Source organism: Anser anser (assembly GCF_964211835.1).
Source record: "Anser anser genome assembly, chromosome: 2".
Taxonomy (NCBI): Eukaryota; Metazoa; Chordata; class Aves; order Anseriformes; family Anatidae; genus Anser; species Anser anser.
Genome location: NC_139721.1, coordinates 39,097,710 through 39,119,187, shown reverse-complemented (window position 1 = coordinate 39,119,187; position 21,478 = coordinate 39,097,710). Strand labels below are relative to the sequence as shown.

The 21,478-nt window shown below is 39.9% G+C and overlaps 1 protein-coding gene across 1 annotated transcript in view; it reads right to left on the bottom strand.

Annotated features, from left to right (window-relative positions):
- Positions 1 to 9,235: 9,235 nt before the first annotated feature.
- Positions 9,236 to 21,478, bottom strand: part of CA8 (carbonic anhydrase 8) — a 49,728-nt gene continuing 37,485 nt past the window's right edge. The window contains exon 9 of the mRNA XM_083823901.1: positions 9,236 to 9,883. The gene's annotated coding sequence lies outside the window, so the exon portion shown is untranslated. The remainder of the gene's footprint in view (positions 9,884 to 21,478) is intronic.

Below are 21,478 nucleotides of genomic sequence, written 5' to 3'. Positions count from 1 at the left end.
ACTCTGGCTAATTAATCAGAAATATGCCCATGTCTCACTCAGATCAGATTTGTAGCACGGCATGATCCAGGAGAAGAGAGATCTTATTCTGTGGAAGCAGAGCTTGCATGCACCCTGTTCTCAGAAATGGTATATGACAGAAAAAAATCAAGGAAGAAAGCAAAAAGTATGGAATTCTTAAGAAAGCTGATGAGGAAAAAAAGAATTATATTGGATTTAAAAAGAAGAAAGAAAAGAAAAAAAAAAAAGCACGTGAAACAGAAGATATTAAAACCATGCACAAAACTGCATGTAATGCAAATATGGCTACACATACTACCACAAGTAAAGCATTGAGAATACAGATTAAACATAATTCAAGACTAGGCAGAAGGTCAATAAAAGCTCTGCAACTGATGAAGGAATTACTGGATGAAGTTCTGTGGTCTGTGCTATGAAGACCAGGCTAAATAAACAGAGTTAACCTTTGTGCTTTAATATTTGTTGATTGTAAGTAGTTGCAAATCACTTTGGTAAAGTAGTCTGGATTTCACATATGGACTTGACTATATTTTTACTATAGCTCTGAATGTAAGGCTGTACAACTGGAATCAAACGGGATCAATGTACCAGTAAATGGGATGACTCTATATGGTGGAGAATAAGAAAATCTCATTAAAATCTAATGAAAGACAATTTAAGAGATCAAGAAGATTAAAAAAAAAAAAAAAAGCCACATGATCACATTAAAATAGTAACTGAAGAATTCTTGAGAGCAGGTTTAGACTTGACAGATTTCTAACTCCTTTCCTTCCTTTTCCAAATGTCCTCCACTTACAGGTGTGTCTGCTTCATATTTAGGTGACATGGGTCTGCACCAGGATGTAGATGTCCATCACAGCTAAACTGTCATCTGGAATTCTTTGGTGCAATGGAGACCATGTTCTGATGGACTCGTGATTTCCAAGCTACAGCAGAGCAGGGTATCTGAACAAATGCAGTTCCCTCTCCCTCAGAGCACACTTGATGCCTGCTCATCAAGAAGTGGACAGGGAAGTTGGCTGATTTTAATGTGTAAATTCATCAAAACACTTTTTTTTTCTTGACATACTTCATTTTCAGTTACTTGATGTATTCTAAATAACTATATATATATATATTCTGCTGCAACATTCTTGAATTATGTTACCTGTGAAGTTAGTGGAAAGTAATGACTTTATCAGCAGTTTTCAAAAACAAGTCAGATATGTAGTATCCATCTTGGAGTGAACTTCGAAAATTTAGAAGCATGCCTTCTTGTAGGGTATAAACACGGAACAATTCTCCTAGTGAAACATCTTTAGATTTGGGCTGCTTGCTTTTTTCTAAAAGGTGCTAGGTATAACTATAAAAATTACTTTTTCTTGCACAACTTTTAGAAGCTGGACACTTTTTTTGCATTAGTCACAGGCTGACTTTGAATGCTTCTTTTACCAAAATGAAAATCGAAAGCTGTAGAATTGCCTCTCCTAAGAAAACATATATTGATTATGCTCATGAAAAGAACACATATGAAGGTCAAAGAGGTCTATAAAACATCCGGAACCTGATAGTGCATACACATTTCCAAATTAGTCTCTAAATATTGGGTACGCTTTTCAGCTGTTTGCTTACAAATGCCACATAAGCATCCATATTACCTTTCCCCGCTTTGAACAGGGGAGGGGGATACATTTTCTCGCATCACCTACAAGTGATGCAAGCAAACATCATGGAGTCTGACTTCCCAAGGTCTGTCATTAGTAGCAAGAGTTTTACATTCCATAAGGTAAGAGATTTCATATTTTAACGACTGAATGCTTACTTAAACAAAACAAAAAGAAAGAAAAACAAAGGTTTCCATCCCACCCTGTGCCAAAGCTTTTAAGCTTACTTTTGTGAAACCAAGTTTAAGTACACTGTAGGCTTTTCTCTCAAGGCAACTAATTTGCTGAAAATAATTTCAGGATTTTTGCAAATGGGGAGAGCATGTTACAGAGCAGAAATCATAGAATCACTAAGGTTGGAAGAAACCTCCAAGATCATCTGGTCCAACCATCCTCCTACCACCAATGTCACCCACTGAACCATGTCCCCAAGCACCACGTCCAACCTTTCCTTGAACACCCCCAGGGACGGTGACGCCACCACCTCCCTGGGCAACCCGTTCCAATGCCTGACTGCTCTTTCTGAGAAGAAATGTCTCCTCATTTCTAACCTAAACCTCCCCTGGCGCAACTTGAGGCCATCACTTGTTCCCTGTGAGAAGAGGCCGACCCCCAGCTCCCCACACCTTCCTTTCAGGTAGTTGTAGAGAGCAGTAAGGTCTCCCCTGACAAGAGGATTCTGCTCTAATTCAAAAAGAAGCGACAACAACAACCTGTCAGTTGCACCTCCACTTCTTAAAAACAGATAGATATCCTCAGTGCTCTGCCCCTCAGCTTCATGTAGGCTACAAAGATAGAATTTGACACTGACTGTTAAGGACTGTGGAAGAAAATTTCTGGACCTGATAACCACAAGACACCAAAAGGATCTTCCTTCTCCGCATTTACCAAATAAAATCAGTGTGAAATGAGCTTTAGAGTGCTTGTTAGCCTTTTAGTGATTAAAAACACAGTTAATTGTGATGGAACACTAACCACAATTATGGTAATCAACTCTAAAATGAGAATGAATACTTAATATTAGATTCAATTTTTTTAATGAGAAACTGGATTTAGGAACTGTTACTTGATTAACTAACCAAGAGCTGTAAAGAAACAAGGAAAGCCTGAACACAATACAGAACTCAAAGCCTCCTGGGAAATGATAAATATTATAATATCAGGTAGCACAAGAAAAAGCAGCTGTGCTCTGCAGCCGCCCATTACTAAATGCATTTGGAAAAGAAACTACACCAGCAAGGGAAGATATCAGACAAGGAGAAGCAAAAGGAGGTTGCATCTTGGAGCACGGACACAAAAGCTACACGAACAGGTATCAAGAGGCCATGGAGGGAGGAGGCAGAGCTCAAATGCAAGCATTATAGGACACTGCAAATGATCCCTCAATCTCCCACTGTGCAGTGGCAAGGGTCCTGAAGGTGAAGAGGTGTTTTTTCCATCCAGATCTTGGAACCTCAACACAGCAAGCACCTAGGAAGGGGCAGAAGATCCTTGTGCCCTGGGGAAATCCTGTGAGAAACGTGTTTATATGTACTGGGTTTATGTGGCAAGGTTTTGGTAGCAGGGAGCTGCAAGGGTGGCCTCTGTGAGCAGCCCCCCAGGTCAGTGCAGCAGGAGGGCAGGAGGTGCTCCAGGCAGGCAGCAGCAGTTCCCCTGCGGCCTGTGGAGAGGCCCCTGGTGGAGCAGGCTGTCCCCCTGCAGCCCATGGGTCCCACACGGAGCAGATCTCCACGCTGCAGCCCGTGGAGGAGCCCCCGGTGGAGCAGGTGGATGTGGCCTGGAGGAGGCTGCGGCCCATGGAGAGCCCCCGCAGGAGCAGGCCCCGGGCCGGAGCTGCAGCCCACGTAGGCTGGGGTTTCCTGATGTTCAGGAGAGGGACTCCCCAAAAGATATGTAGGTCACTTTGAAGTAATAAATGGTTGCCTTATTTTTAGTATTAACAAAGCCACTGGGGATTCTGCCAAGGGGGTGGTGAGCTTGCCCCCTTCCCATGCTGGGTGTCATGCTTTCCACCAGGGACCCTCGTGTTAACACTGAGGTGACACCCACCCTCACATCACTGCCGTAGCCAGACTTACGCTGTCTCTGCTACAGGTTGCTGCTGCTCCTGAAGCCAAGCAACCTGCTTAACTGGAATTTGTGCCAACTCAGGTATGGTAATTTTTATTTGATTTCCAGAGTTTATTTTTGAATTTTATCTTAGTAGATATGATCTCAACAAATGGTTTAATCTACAGTTTTCTTTCTGTTTTTAATAGAACTCAGCCTCACTTTATATATATATATATTTTTTTTTTAATTATTATTATTATTTCTTGTAGAGGATCTCTTTGCCTACAGATCTCTCCTTGAATAAGGGGCATAGGTTAGGAAAAAAAAATGCCTGACTGATACAATGAGAGACATCCAAAGATACTGAATTATTTTCGTCTGACTTTTATGCTAGACCAAACCCTGCTTGAAGCTCTATAGTATGCAGACATCTAGTGGCTGTATAACATAATGCAATTAAACATCTTTATTGGACACCTGTAAAAATTTTGCACAGTCACATTATCTGAAGGCCAGATACCATGGGTTCTATTGAAAACAAATTATTTGGATCTCCAAGTCCATTTGCCATTCATTATGGCCCTAATCACAGGTATTTTGACATGCTCTGGCCTTGTGTTTTTCTAGGATTTTGTACTAGGGGTGGTCAATACATACAACGCCAAGAAATCAGGAAGGTTCAAAATGCTGTGGCACATCTGCTAAATTGCAGCCTATACATTCACACTGAGAATCATGCACTTGATAATCATTACCAACTTCCCTGCCAAGAGCACACAGCTCTCAGGGTTTTTTGCGTTTGTTTTTGATTCGTCTCTTGAGTAAACATCTCCTTATCTTTGTGAATTACTGCATGTTTCTAAGCCAAGAATAAATCGTTCTGCTACCTTTGGTTCACATTTTTTTTTCTTTTTGCTCAGTCACACATAAGATAACACAACTAAAGAGATCAAGTGTTTTTCTAATTATGACTCAAGATAATGATATTCAATTCCAGCTGACCTGTAGTGCATCAAAAAAAAAAAAAAGGTATCTTCACAACATGAAGTAAAACAAAACAAAAATATTTCCCAGAATTGCTTTATACCTGCTATTTAAAATGCTGCTGACATGGTGTATCATATGCAGTTGTATGTTTCACTGCTTTATTATAGCTTTCATCTGTTTCAAGCTCACCACTGTCAGATGTTTACATGGGGGGCACTTCAGAAAGCACTGTTTGTAGTGTATACTTATATTAAAGCCTAAGGGATGCAAGGAGTTTATGTCTATATAAGATCAAGATGTTTTCGTCTCCACCTCAGACACTAACATTGTCTTAAATAATGTGTAGAAGAGTTGCTTACGTGCTTGAAACTCCAGCCTTCTCAAGTGCTTCACTTTTCAGAATAATGGAGTGTGTGTATGTCTTTCTTGTCTTCCTGGGGGAACAAAAAGAAAAACCACAGGGAATGTGGTGAACAGTCAGGGTTTGGGATAAGGATTGCTGTGTGCTGCCCAAGGAGGAGCAGCCGTTTCCCTGGCGCTGGTGTGAGAGGGACAGAACAGCAGGCTCAGGGAATGAGGCTTCCTAGAAGTGGTTTCTAACCACTGATTTGGGGGCTGGCTGTGACTTCGTCAGAATGGGCCACTTTCAGCCCAGAATGGGCCACTCCCAACACAGTCGAGTTGAGATGGAAATAGAGAAGGAATATTTCCAACCACATCTCTGACAGAGGAAAGGACACTTACGGAAATTCCTTTATGTTGTCTTTGCTCTCTTCTATCTTTACACTTTCTTTTTTTCTTTGTTGTTCAAGGCTTAAATAACTCATTGTGTACTTTATAGGGCAAATTCTTTTCAAGTTTACCTAATATTTCCCATTCTCAGAACCCATCTTCTGTTGTTTGCCTGATATTTGGGGAGGAGAAGGGTCTCTTTAAATCAAGATGGGGTCAGGCTCTGGGGATGACAAGCAGAAATGAAAAGCTGATATTGCCTCTGTACACAGCATGGCAAGAACACTGGTGAGAAGGATGTGAAGATACTGGACAGAAGGGCCACAAAAAATGACCCAGCACTGAAAAACAAACCTCGCAGTTGAAGTCATCAGCTCAGCGAATTTATCAGGGAAAAGGCTGAAGAGGAAACCTGACTACTGAATCAATGCTAAGTGTTTAACTTTGCAGATGAAGTCATAACACGTTCTCTTGGACAAGGACCACGTGTTACAGGGCAATATGAAGAGTCTCTCTCTAAACTAGCTGACTGCTCTGCTTCTTATGCCTGGTACTGCACGGATAGCAGCTCTGTGATCAGAGAAATGTCCCTCAGCTGATACAGGAGAGAAGGCATTTTCAAAGTGCGTGTAAAGATAAGTTCATTAATACATATGAAGCATTCAGACAAATGTTCTAAGAAAGAATGCCCCATGAGAAAAGGAATGATTATTTCTTTAGACCAAGTCTTGAACACCATCCAGTACAAAGGACCTGAGACTGAATAATGAATATTAGGGAAAAGAGAAGAAAACAGGACTTAGGTATTGGACAAAGGGAAAAATATGCAATCATACAAACACCAACTGATCATATACAGTGGCGGTGAATTGATGTTAGGCACACAGTCCTCATACTGGAATTTCTTAGCTTTAAGTAAGTAGCAATTTTAAACTTCCTTTTAAACTGTTCTTGTTTTAAAAGCAGTATTTCTATGTATAGTGTTCTAGAGATATGAATACTCACAGAGATGTGTGCTTACGATGACAGATAGTTATGGTTTCATAAATAAATGTGTATATAAACACTTCCGAACACATTCTGCGTGGTCCAATCTCAGGAGATGTGGTGAATGGTTCTCCAGCCACCTCTCATTTCAGCAGACAGTGATGGTATATGAAGGAAGAACACATCCCAAAGCTAGTTCAAGATCATTTTTACATGCCCAGGACCACAGCCCAGAGTGCCAAGCAGTCTGAACACAAGTCTGAACACAGGTGAAGCGCTTTAGGCCTCCGAGTTTTCCTTGGGAGCTCCAGAAAACTACGGAGAAACCCCAAGAGCACATCACCTGCAGTGGGAAGATCAACCACAGCAGACATCCTGCCCCAGCTCACCTGTCTTCTCCCAAAAGTTGGGTTTCTTCTTATTCCCTGTGCTCTCCTAAAATTTACATGATGGCTGCAGAGCCAGCCTTTGCCTCATGAGGCATATAGCTGCTTGTGTGATGTCATAAATTTCAGGATCAGCAAGTGTGTAACTGATACCTGTGAATTTCTTCTGGCCTCAACACCTCCTGGAAACCTCTAATTTGCATTTGTAATAAGTCTTTAAAATTATATGGTGCATCATAGACATAAATAATCATCTTTTAAAATACTTCCAGTGCAGATAGCAATCTAACTCAGAAGAATTTTCGTGGCTACAGGCTTGAAGAGGAAATTATTAACCTTACACTACCCTTATAACACCTTTATCAATTCTTATGATTTCTTAAAAACGTTAATACAAAGGCAGGCATGTGGAACTCTAATTGAAGAGTAGCAGAGCCTTGCCACACCCAATAAAATCTCTCATGGGTGCAGTGTAACTGGAGTAATACACAGAGAGCCCTTTCTGCAAATTCCTCCCTGCAGATTCCTACTGAAACCAGAAAGACTAATTTAACTTTTCCCAGCACACCACGAATGTGGGTTGACCAATCTGTAATTAGAATGGGTGTGTTTGGGGAGTGAACTTGTTGTTATAATTAGATCTGGGTCTAAAGACAAAACACAGTTATAAATATTTTTACTAGTGTTTTTTTTAAAGCCAAGCCTTCAAAAAAAAATTCACAAATGTTGAGACAAATTTTCTAACCTCAGTTTCTGCACAGTAGGATTTAAACAACTCAAACTTCACTGTCCAAGGCAATGCAGGAAAGAACAGCAAACACAGGAAGGGAGCACAGGAAAGGGAAGCAATGGACTTCAATTTTTCAGTGGAGACATTACATCATTTTCTTTGCAATGTATCTGTATTTCAAAGCCAGAATAATATCAGCCAGCTCCAAGATAAGGAACGTGTTTATTCAGAGAATAAACTACTTCAGATTTCATTGTAACGTCAATATTTGCTGTATTAATATTACAGTTCCCCTCAGCTAATACCCAGTAGTTATTAATATGTTTTGTGCAAAGGGAAAAGATCTTCCGAATGAGCTATTCACGGAACCTGGGAATTGCCAGGTTCAGAATCTGGTTCACTCCACTTTTGGACAGTTCTTTCATTCCTGTGTGCAAGGAGATAGCAAGAGGTCATCAACGCAGAAACACGTTGACTTCCACCTCCTAGGATTTTTATTTATTTATATTTATTTTAATTTATTTTAGAGCCAAACCTGACAACTGCAATAAATTACTGGGCTACTGTCAAAAACCGCAGACAATCCAGCCAAGCCATTGCAGAGCAGACACTCTGTACAGCAGACCTTATGCAGACTCCTCCCTGTGCTGTGGCAAGATATAGACCCAGAGGAAGCCAGGCTCTGCTGTTGGGGTTGGGTTACAGCTGCAGCTGCTTGAGGAGTCATTGCTGAAGGAAGAGGAGCAGCAGCCAGTGAGTGAAGCTGCTACTTTGACATTTTGAAGTGCTGGGACATTGCAGATGGAAAGCCTATTTTTGGCCAGTACTGAAATGTTGAGCCCCTTGACTAGAGAATGTGCTTATATTTCATTAAATTTGGGCAGGAGGTAGAGGAACATTCTTAAGCAAAACCCTAAGAAATGTGAGTTTCCATAGGTCCACGAAGCAATTTGCCAATTACAACTCTGCTAAGCTTCTTAAACAGACGACTTCATGATGGGCTGCTTGCTGCATATTTTATATGCATTTATTGCAATATCAAGGGCAGCTGTGTCTCTCCAAAGGTTGCAAATGTTTCTGTAGTACATACAGTCACGAGCTTGAAGAGGTGGATTAAGCATGCCTTGTGACTGACACTGCATTTGCCGCTGCATAGTGCTGACTTTGTGATTGATGACTCACCAATCTGCTCCGAGGGAGTAAACTCCGCTTTGTGATCCTCTGTTTTCATCTCCATTGTGCCCTGCCTGCAGCTTGCCATCTGCGCTCAGGCATTCTTCCACTCACGTAGGTCTCACCATAAGCCTGCCCTCATTGTGCTAGCAAAATGGACCACGCTGATAGCCATGGTGATCAAAGCTACCTTCCACCACTTTATTGTCTCTGTCTGTTGGCTACCTGTTCTGCAGGAATCAGAAGCTACGAGCTTGATTAACTGGCTTAGGCTGAGTTTACCTCTTGGGCTCTGTCAGAGCTCTGTCTGTGCCATGTGTGGCCCAGCGTGGCAACCCCCATGCTGTGCAGCAAGCTCAGGACATGCAGAGCAGGTCCCCAGACCACCATCCTCAGCAATGTGCAGAAACAAATGGAACTGTCATAACTCACGGGAGAACAAAGGCTGATAATTTTCTGCCCGAATTGAACATTTCTTTGCAAAATTCCATGACTCACCAAATAGAAAATAATCCAGACGGTTCTGTTTTGTTACACTGGTTATTTTCCTTATTTTAAATTTGTTCTTTATTCGAATAAGGTTCCTAATATTGCAAATGCCATTCAGCTTTATTCAGATAAACCATGTTAAGTGCATAGGTTTGGCAGAGAAGTGTTCATTTCTGCCCAAAAATTAATTCAGAATTTGTATAACGCTCTCTGTGAACAACCAATGTTTTTTTAACTTTACAGAATGTACTTCCCCTCTATAGAAAAGATGGTTACTGACAGCACAAGAAATGCTACAAAATAAAATTAAATGTAACATTCAAAACAATAATGAGCACTTCTACATATATTAACATTCATACCAAGCTTAAAATTAGTTCTGTTTGGATCACAGACCACTATTGAATGCTATGGCAAAGAAACTATATAAGCAATGATAATTACCATTTTAAAATAGTTAACAGTGTGAATTGGAAGATTTAATGTGTTTTCTTCTTTTAATGTACTGCCCCATTCCCAGAATTTCACTGGACCGTGTGGACAGACCAACTGTCACAGCTGTCTATCAAGGCTGAATTAGATGAAGACAAACAATACAGGCTTTGTGGTTCAACTGAAGCTGCAGCCTCAAAAGTTTCCATTTCTCATCCAAGGGCACTGTGGGAGCATTGTCTTCCCCCTCTCTGAAAAGAGAATGGAACAATTATGTTACTGAAATTCCTCTGCAGTGGGTCTGAAAGACTGTTTATGTCCAGCCAGGGAGACAGGGAAAACTAAAAGCAGGGGTTTCATGACAGCAGGTGGGGGTAGTTTCAGGGTATATACTTCATGGACATAATGGTCCTGATTCTTCTCTTTCAGGGTAAAGCCAGTGGTGGAAGATTTAATAGCAAGGGAGGAAATGGCAGTAAAAATGCAAAGTTAAATGCAACGGTAAACTTGAAACAAAGCTTTACAATTGGCTTTCTGAATCAATCAGGTAATTGATTCTAATGTGGAGAGTACAGCTGTAAAGTAGAAAGGAAAATATACTATCACCCAGAATTTGTTACCATCTATGGGGACCTACCAAGTAGAGTGCTAAGCACACAGCCCTCATGGGAGTCAGATGGGCTCAAGAGATAAAGCAAAGGCCCGATTTAACCCTCCTAATAGCAGTAATATTCTTACTTGTTAGCAGTAGAGATAAATTAATACTTGGTTTCATGCAAACACGTATTCATGTGCTGCAGCCTAACAACAGCCTAATCTTAGGAAATCAGCTACTCACATAGCCCCCGTTCAGAAGTGGTAGGTATGAGTGACAAATCATTTCATTCTGTTGTACTAACAATCTCATTTTTCCTGAGGTTATTTTAGGGCTCAGTATGTATACACATGAAATCTATAAATGCTTGGGTGCAAATGATCACCTGGGGCTACAACTGCTTGCAGGAACAGTCAACACATCTCTAGAGTTCCCACTCCTTTCCTTAAGGAGAAAGGGACTGTAGAGGCTGTCAGTCTCCTACAGTACTGTCAAGGATTCGGTGTCTACACACAGGACAAACTGTGCAATGATGTCTGTACACTCCCTAGTTACACAACACACCCCCAAATCATGCAGTTTGGCAGCAGGATCATTTGATGGTCAACCTGAAGAACTTTCTGATGGCTACTGTCTAAGGGAGTCTGTAAGCCCTTCTCAGAGCAGCTGGTTTTAGACATACTTCATGCAGTGGCACAGGGGACTCCCAGTTCTTCCTGAGGCTTGGTATAAAGGTACAACATGGGGGGAAAAAAAATGTATACTACTATAGCAAGTTATTCTCAGTCTCTGGAAAAACTCTTGGCACATTTTCCAGTGGGCTCCTGATACGATGGTGCAGGGACCAACCCCTTCCTGAAAAGAAAGGTTTCTCTTGTGTGGACAGAAGATACCGGACCAAAGTATTAGACTGAAAAATCAAAGTAAGCTCAGAAGTTCAACGAGCTCAGAAGAAACCAAAAACTTTGTATTCTTAAGGTTCCGTGTAGGCAAACTAATGCTTTGACAAAGTGACGTTTTCTCAATCTCAATTAGTGTTAAACTAATTAACAAAACTGTTTTATACACTGCACTGAGTAGTATATCTCTTCTTTCTTGGAGAATCCCTAGTGTGATGTAAGGGTGATTGAGTATCTAATTACTCCTTAATTGAATGCACACTTCGTACATTTTTTACTAGTTCAAGCTTAATGCTTTTGGTCCAAAAATCAAAGTCAGTGAAATTAAGTTGAACTGGGATTTGGGCAGCTATTGTATTAATGGATTACTTTTGGAAAGGAGCCTAATTATGAGCCAGCTGGAAGATTTCAGTTGTGGCTGTATGGAAATACTTTGTATTGTCTGACAAAAAACTAATTGTATATATTGGTGGTGGTGTTATTCCTGTTTACCCATTATTGGCATTTAAGACTGATTTTTCTACCATGCTAAATTAATAGCACTGTTCCACAATATATAAAACCAAGTAACATACTATTCAGACTAATATTTTATGCATATATTAAGGTACTTGTTTCTCTTACTCTTCTGAAGAGTTTTGGTTGAGCTAAAATTGTACAAATGTATATTATAATCAAAAAATTGCCTAGATGACTTGCTTGTTTATGCTTATATTTCTGTCTCTTAAACTTCCTTTGCTTGGGTCAAGTCCTACATATAGAGCCCCACTGCTTCTGGAGGAGTCCTTTACAGGTCAGACAACAGTCTTCAAAGAAAAGCTTTTTTTCAGAATCAGTGCCATCAAGTGTAAATATCTGAGAAATTAAATAGGATGGCCACAATACTATGCCTTTCCATCAGACAGGGAGGAAGCAAGATACCCCTCTGCAGCCGCCTTAGGCTTATAGTTAACCACTATACAAGATCAAAACCTTTTTTCTGCTACATAAAAATAGTCAATCTCCTTTCTGGAGAGCTTTTCTCCCTCTTTTGTCTTAGCATATTCCTTACCATTACTGTCTCACTCAATGTTTCTATTTTTTTTTTTCTTGTTAGAAGCATCTTGCCTCCTCCTCAACACCAAGTTAAACTAAAAAGTTTGTTAAGAGTTAAAAACCTTCAGAGGACATGAGTAGCAAAATCACTTTAACACTGACTACACACTGCCATCATTCTACACCTTCCTAAAAGCAGCACCTGAAAATATGGTGAGGCATGGATTCAAAGTGTCCCACTACCTTATGAATCCTCATTTCTTGCAACTCTTCGTAATTCATTCCATGAAAGGATCACAGTTTATAGAATGTACATTTAGCTGTGTGGGCATTTAACAATATCTAGCCAACTAAAGTGTACCTGTGTTTCTCTTGAGTTCTGGACCTGCATAAAAAGGTGTTAAAATTACAGAAAGTTCTGCTTTGTAGGATTGCTCTGTCACAAAATTTGGTCTTAGTCATAAAATACAGCTAACAACAATCACTGCTGGTATTCTCTTCCTTGAATGAGAATTATCAGTTGCAGAAATATTTTCAGTAACCCAAATTACTTGATCAGTTTTATTTGATATTTATTTTCAAAACATTGCTGTCTGCTTAGCAAGAATTTGTATGCCTACTCATTGTAGTGTTTTCGTCCATATGAAAGAATTAGAATTATAATTTCCAATAAGAATAAAGATCTGTGAATCCCTGGATTCTTGGTTCCAATGGAGTAATAATTTTCTTGCTAAAACTCCTTGTGTGATTTCACTGAGGCAAAACAGAGCACGCTGCCACTTCCTAACATGCTGTACAACCATGTAGAAGAAGGAATGCGTCTTGTGGGCTTTCTTCTCTGTTTCTGTAGTCAGACGCATTTGAGAGCTGTTACATTACTAGATATTACATATAATAATCTAGAGTCTCTATACTTTAAAAATCAGGTGTAGTTCAATTAGAGATGATTTAAGCTTCTGACCATTTTGCCTCAATGTTGATCTGCAGCATTTTCCCCATAAGTGAGTAAAACATGGCAGAGTTCCAGCTAGCTTTCATGCTGAAATTGCCAATAAACACGCTGTGAGAAAATTTTTTTATGACAGGTGCTCCTCGCTAAGTTTTCAGTTTCCAAGCAGTAGTGTACAAACCATACATGAGTTATGCTAAGCAGCTGGAAATTGTACTCTGATTATTTTTTTTCATAAAAAGGCTGATGATAGCAGTGCATTGGGGAACATGTGGTGTTGAACGTGTGGTGTTGATAGAGAGGCACACACCAAGAAATTTGGGAGCTTTTGTTAATATGAAGTATCTTATCTGAAGCACATAGCAGGGGGTTGATTCCTAGGCTACCCTCTGATTTTGTTTAGCTTTCAAAAGGAAGCACAATATTTTTTTTTTTTAAGAGATTTCAACTGTTTCCTGTTCCTCCAATACTTTGGTTTTTCTAAAAAGAGATTTGTAAATGATTAAGCAAGGACAATTCCAATATGGTACTCACTCTGGAAACAGCTACAACTCAAAATTATTTTCTTCCTCATTTATGGCTTGATCGCTTCTTGTACTGATCCTCTGGCCTGGATACAGCAAAAATTTCTACTACAGTAATGACCAATCTATGACTCTTGAGTTGCCTGTGGCTACTGAATCCTTAAATTGTGTCTCCTGTTTCAGAGTTATGCCATACAATCAACAAAAGTGTTTTGCTGCTCACTAGTTTGAATTCTTGGCAGTGGGAAAACAAGTTAGACTGACATTACAGGGTTAATCTGCAATGTCAATGCACACCCCTTTTCCTTCTGTTGCAACAAAGTAGTGGGAAGCAACCTGAAAAGGTTGCTTTCAGCCATTCCTGAAGCTCTCCATCCCCTAAACTCTCCAAAGCTTTTGGTAGTATGCTTCCAGTAGCTCTCCAGTTATGATGTGTGGCTCACAAGCCAAAGGTGTTTGGCTCTCTATCCTGTAGTCACTCAAACGTAAGCACACTCTCAAGTACTCTGAAGTGGCAGCAGTGTGCTGGGCACCATACATAAGCTCTCAAAAACGGAAGAACAATAGTTGGTTGTGTTGATAGCATGATGCTGTGTGTCTTTCAAAGACTGAAACTTAACAATTAAACCAATTCTCTTTCATGAACAAAACTTGAACTCATGGAGACAAATAGTGACTGATGAAAAATCACTTGATGAAAAGCAGCATAACTATTCACATTTCATCACAATGATCTTGGAAATCATTGTTTTTATTTCTAAAGAGCTAGTGTTGATAACCTCTGTTTTTTGTTTTTGTTTTGTTTTGTTTTTAATACCAGGAAAAGGCAAAGAATGGCCATAGTAGCATAATGATGCATGGCTGCTGAAAGCTCACTCCAGATCTGGATCAACACAACAGGAAACCATAAAACTCCTCAGTGTTGGAACTTCCTCGGAGCAACTTGTTTGTGAACTTTAGGAACCGCAAAAGCTATTAGTAACTGAGAGCAATGACACAGCCATTGGTAATGTGAACCTCCTTTCAAATGTGAAGTTCACTGAGATCTACCTAGGCAAAGAAATGCAGACTACAGCATCATGCCACTCAACCCTGTTTCTCAAAGGCAAGGCACAGCTCCACAGCTCGCTCTGTATCTAAATATCCTTTCATATACTGTATTCTACTGCTACAGTAAAATGCGCAATGCCACGAAGAGGGGAACATACCACTACCTGTTTAGCGATAGCTCATTCCCACTGGCAATGCTGATCCCTTGTTCAGTTCCCTGTAGAAAGGGCAGCATAGTTTTGCTGCCACAAGCTCAGCTCAGTAGCTTCAAAAGCGAGCAATTTGCACTCACAAAACACACCAGATACAGTCACCATGTAGTCCTCCCTCCTCTGCTTACGCTGTGAACCTAATGCTGTGCCAATTTCTGCTTGTTTGGTCGTACCTCACAACATCATGCAGACAGTCTCTGTGGTATTAGGCATGCAGTCTCTTTTATTCCCTCATGATATCATGCAATCTCTGCAGTATCAAGCATGCAGCCACTGTTCCTCCCACCCTAAATTACCCCTTCCTGTTCTTCAGGCCTAGCACAAACTTGGTGTTTTAATGACAACATTTATATCTTTTTCCTCTACTTTTGAAATGTACAACTAGGAAACAGGAACTAGGAAAACACAGAATAGTCTTTAATCCAAGGTCATTGCTGCTAACATAATTTACATGACGTTGGATAAGCTTGTAGCTACTGACAATCTGAGGGCTACTAAAGATGCATGTATATGTATGAATGTGTACATGCATTTGTGTACATAAAAACATGCTTTTTCAGGAGTTTCTGAATCAGTCACAAAAATGTTCAGAACTGGAGTAATGTAGATAGGTAGCTGGAATACAATTCATAAATACAAAATAAAAGAAGTTTCTTTTATATTTATTCTTCATACCTACAAAATAAAAGAAGCTGTGTCTGAGATGTGCACTTTCAAGACAGCACATTGGAGATCAAATTATTTAGCTTACTGGTTATGCTCAGTGAAAAATAAATTAAAGCTTATCATTTTCAAGAGAAAATATTATTTCAATATTGTGTTAGTGAGTTATTTTTTAGAACCAGGTCTTACTGCCTTCTATTAAAAGAATCTCCTTGATTTCAATGACTTCGATACTAGGCATTTATCTGATCTCCCCTTCGTAAATGGGAGCAATGACATTTAACTATAATAAGAATGGAATCATTCTTATGCAGCCTGATTGTAAAGGAATGTGGACATGTAAGCATGCCACACTGAATTCAGTATCACTGTCGATTCAAGCTGATATGCATAGAATGGTTTGGGTTGGAAGGGACCTTAAAGATCATCTAATTCCAACCCCCTGCCATGGGCAGGGACACCTTCCACTAGACCAGGTTGCTCCAAGCCCCATCCAACCTGGCTTTGAACACCTCCAGGGATGGGGCATCCACAGCTTCTCTGGGCAACCTGTGCCAGTGCCTCACCACCCACATAATATTTTTTTCCTAACTGCTAATCTAAATCTATCCTCTTATAGTTTAAAGACGTTACTCCTTGTCCTATCACTACACTCCGTGACAAAGAGTCCCTCCCCAGCTTTCCAGTAGGCCCCCTTTAGGTCACTATAAGGTCTCCCCAGAGCCTTCTCTTCTCCAGGCTGAACAACCCCAACTCCTTCAGCCTGTCTTCATAGGAGAAGATGTGCTCCAGCCCTCTGATCATCCTCATGGCCCTCCTCTGGACTCATTCTAATAAGTTCGTGTCCTTGTGCAGGGGGTCCCAGAGCTGAATGCGGCACTCCAGGTGGGGTCTCACAAGAGCAGAATAGAGGGGGAGAATCACCTCCCTCACCCTTCTTTTGATGCAGTCCACGGTATGGTTGGCTTTATGGGCCGCAAGCACACATTGCCAGCTCAATGTTGAGCTTCTTGTCAAGCAACATCCCCAGGTCCTTCTCCTGAGAGCTGCTCTCAATCCATTTTCCACCCAGCCTGTATTTGTGCTTGGGATTGCTGCAGCCCAGATTCAGGACCTTGCACTTGGCCTTGTTGAACCTCATGAGGTTTGCACAGGCCCACCTCATCCAGATCCCTCTGGATGGCATTCCTTCCCACCAGTGTGACGACTGCACCACCCAGCTTGGTTTCATCAGCAAACTTGCTGAGGGTGCACTCAATCCCACTGTCCATGTCACCAACAAAGATGTTAACCAGTGTTGGTCCCAATACCAACCCCTGAGGAACACCGCTCATTACTGATCTCCACCTGGACATTAAGCCATTGACCACAACTCTTTGAGTGCAACCATCCAGCCAATTCCTTATCCACTGAGTGGCCCATCCATAGAATCCACGTTTCTCCAATTTAGAGACAAGGATATAATGTGGGACAGTGTCAAATGCTTTGCACAAGCATACAGGTAGATGGCGCCAGTTGATGATGCTGTTTTCAATGAAGAATACACTACTGAAAAAGATACATTAGATAATGTGACAAGCCCCAGAATATAACAGAGTTTGGGAATACTGATTATTCTCACAAAAACTAGTAACACTGAGGGATCATAACACTATCCCTCCTCTCTTTCCTTTCAGAAAACGATCTAGGGGTCCTGCTAGACAAGAAGTTGAACATGAGCCAACAATGCACCCATGCAACAGCCTCCTGGGCTGCACTAGGAAGTACATTGCCAGCAGTTCAAGGGAGGTGATCCTTCACGTCTGCTCCTCACAGGTGAGATGTCTGGAGTGCTGGATTTAGTTCTGGGTTCCCCACTTCAAGAGAAACATGGACATACTGGAAGGAGTCCAGCAACAGACCACAAAAAATAATTAAGAGAAATACAGAAAATCTCATTCAAGCTTTTCTTACTGTAAGGGCACTCAAACAAAGAAACAGCTTGCCCAGAGGTGTTGTGGAGTCTTCATCTTTAGAATTATTCAAAACCCAATTGGGCATTGCCCTGAACAACCCACTGTAGTTGACACTGCTTTGAGCCAGTGGTTGGACTAACACATCTCCAGAGGCCCCTTCCAACCACAATTATTCTGTGATTCTACTGTTCTTCAGTCTAAAATTAAATTCAGTTTTTTTACCTTCTATATCTGAAAGCAAATCTGCACTGAGCTTTCCATCCAAATTCCCTGTCACCTGACTAGCTCTATCACTAGTCTAGTGATAGACCAAAATAGGTTATAAACAATAATAAAAAAAGTTTTATTTCTATGGAAATGTGAAAACTTCAGCAATTGCAGAAAAAAATGGATGTAAAGGTTGTTCTGTAAACAATATATTTCAAAAAAAATCCACAGAACAGATCCGAGAGGTTCACTAACCCCAGGCTATAGGATAGAGATGCATTTTTAGTGGAAAAACAGAGCCAAAAGAGGTCAACTAAGCAGCAAAAACTTATCCTAAAACCAACCAGGTTAAAAGGAGCAGTGGAGCTACAAAGTTCTACCTACTGTGTCCTCCTTAATATCTCTGTTTCATCCTAGACAAACTTTGCTCCAGAATTGGAGGAGGCTATTTTGAGATCTGTTCTCTCTTACGATAAAGGAACAGTCAAAAAAATAATAATTTCTTTACCTGATTACACAATATGATATATGTTCGTGTCATCTGTGCCTTCAATTCAACAAGCTACCACAAATTGCATCAAAGATCAACATATGCCATTTGATCATAAGCCACAAAAGGCTCAGTTCTGTCAAGGTTTCAATCAAGGCTGAAAAGCAGATGCTCCATAGATTTATGAGCATGGCATGCATAAAGCCTGCATTCTGATTCAGTCAAAACTAATTAGACCTTTTACACAACCTCTCTCTATGCCTGTGTATACACTACTTATAAAGGAACATTTGTCTCCTTTCCTTGACAGAGTGATGTGGCCACAGAAAACTAATGTTTCTCAAGGTTCTTCGAGTGCTTGCACTACACTGGCTTGAAATGAAGGAGAAAATATTGAAAGCTCTACAGACAGGAATTCCAGCAGCCTTGGCAGAGGGGCATCATGTCAGAAAAGAAGTCCACCTGTATGTTTGTAACTGTAATATTCAAGACATACCAGACCTTTAAAATAAAAGGTAGTCTTCTCTTTGAAAGCAAGCAATACTTCCTCTTGGATCATTACGTAGATCCAACTCTGCAAACTATTACTTCCCCATCTGCTACTGAGTCTTCATAACCCATGTTAGAAGCCCCAGCTAAAAGACCATTATTCATTCCTAGGAAGGAGGGGAGGTATCTATTCTGAGGATGTCTGAGGTATGTGTGGGGAGCTACTGTTCTTCAACACCTTCCACCTGGAGAGAACAGTTTGAGAAAACCACAACAAAATAGGTAAGATTGTTTATTTCCTTTTCTGGGGAGAAAAGTGCAGAAGAGAGGTGATCAAGGCCACACCATTTCCTTTTAGACTTCATATATCTAATTCCCAGCTCCCCAGAGACAAACTCAATAGCAGGAATGTCTTGTGAGCCTTCAATTGGCTATTTAGTAGTATTTAATACTACTATTTGGACTGATGCACCCAAAACTAAAAGGAAGACCTTTTCAGATTCTACTGAAGGAAGACCTTCAAACAGGTGTGTAGAGCCAAGTTGCCATTTTTTCTGTGGGCTACACAATGCTCAGAGTCACAGTTCTTTCTCAGTACTTAAGAGTCTATAATTAGCACAACCCAACAGTGAACACTGGCATTTCACATTAAAAATTCCATCATTTGGGAATTAAAACTGCAGATTATTTTGTGAAGCATGGCCAAGATAAATCTTGTTATTTATAACAATTCTTCAAAAGTATCGACAAATGTAATAAAATTTCAAACATGAAAGCAAAAGGAAAATTTTCACATTTCAGTTTCAGCACTGTAAAGGGAAGCTCTTTCATGCTTAAAATTCAAAGTCAGAGTGTCAAGTAATTTCACTGTTAGAGACCTGAATTACCTGCACTGGCCTGAGGGCATTATTCATTCTCTGGGAAAAATCGTACTTTAATATTGCTATGATTTTCCCAAGTAATTTTAATGCAGAAGCCTGGATGAATTTGAATCATCCATTTCAAGATTAAAGTGATGACATTCCGTGACTGCAGAGAACTATGTAATTGAGAATTGGGCTTCAGGATGTGCCCAAATTCAAATATAGGAATGAGAAAACGATATTAATAAAAGGATGAATGAGAAAACAATATTAATAAAAGGACTAGTATTTTGCTTTCTTTACTTAACTTCTGGGATGCTAACATTAAATAGAGTTATAAAATACAAATAAACACATTAAAAATATTTAGATGCATATGTTATATTGAATGCTTACACTATATCAAAAGAACATTAAATTGTTGGCCACTGTCCCAGACCACTTAATAATTTGTCAAGTGTGGGAGGAAAGATAATCTTCCCACTAGGTTTTAACAGATCCGTTTTTGGAAGCACTGAATTATTAATTTCTTTTAGGCGTTATCTACTGCCTGATCATTTGTTAACTTTATATGAAGTTGAGTGTGGGACCCAGAGCATAGTCTGAAGAAGTTTAACCCCACAACAGAGCCTGAAGTGAAACAGGCAGTTCCAGCACTGACCTAGATAGTGCGTGAGTTTAATGTACAAATAAATGTCTGTACCCTACAGTGTATATCAAAAACCTTTCAGCAGCATGCTTCCAGGTGAAACTCTGGAAGAATTGCTTCTATTATAAGCATATGGCTTTGAAGAAATGTGCAGATAGAAAAACCGATGCCTTTATATAATAGATTCTACCAGTAAAACAGGGTACCCTATGGTTTTTGTTATTTTTTTAAAAGTTTATTTTAGAATAGGAGATGGACATTTCTATGACGCTAAAAAGTAGTAGGACTTATTAAAGAAAGAAAGAAAGAAAAAATTTTTAAACATTTTCCAGATTAGCTTTCATACTATTGGTATCAAGGTGGGGCCACTTTATTACAAAAACAACCATAAATGTTGGTGTCTGACTCATTATCAAAGTAACTAGCTGTCTTGATAGCAAATTTTCTTTAACTCTAAGAATCTCATTACCAGGGTTTTCATTATAGTAAAGCATTGATTACCTAAGTGTAATGAGCTTTAGGAGTAACAGTTGAGTACTAAGGGAATTTATGTTGTAATTGATAGAAGCTAGGGGAATATTACAGGGGCGGTTTTAATAACTCATGTGTGGATAATGTAAGTTCACATGTGTATTAGCTCTTCTGTACCGAACCCAAAGTCATCCTTGCTCTGTGAGCCAATGAAAGAAAAAAGCATCACTGAGGACAAGAAGCAGCAGCTACATAGAGGAATGAAGTAACATGAAAAATCAGCCATGACAGAAGTTACTTAACTATCTCGTCTTGTATCTGCATTGATTTTGCCCAAGATTCATTGTTTGGTTGGGAAAGTACAGCATTCTAAAACAGGAAAAAGGGATTAAAAAAAAAAAAAAAAAAAAGGGCCTCCAGAACTAGTAACTAGTACTTTGTCTAAGAGAACACTAGATCACAAGATTCACCAGTGACTGGTCTTCTAAAAACAGTAAGAAATCAGTGTCCTTCAGAACTGGGGAAATCTATCACATAACCCTAGGTATAATGTGCTCTTGCTCGTTGCAGTAGGGGAAATTTAAAGCTACAAGAAGTAACTGTGAACTAACTTTGCCACGACTGCCTACTAAGTCAATAGAAAGATTTAATTCACTAAATCACATACTAGATTCCAGCCAGTAAAGAACCCAATTATTCCAATTATTAGCATTTCAGAAAGGTAAACCAACGTGTTATACCACAGGATAAAATAGGACAGTAGTGTAAAAATTTATAATTGTGAAAATATATCGT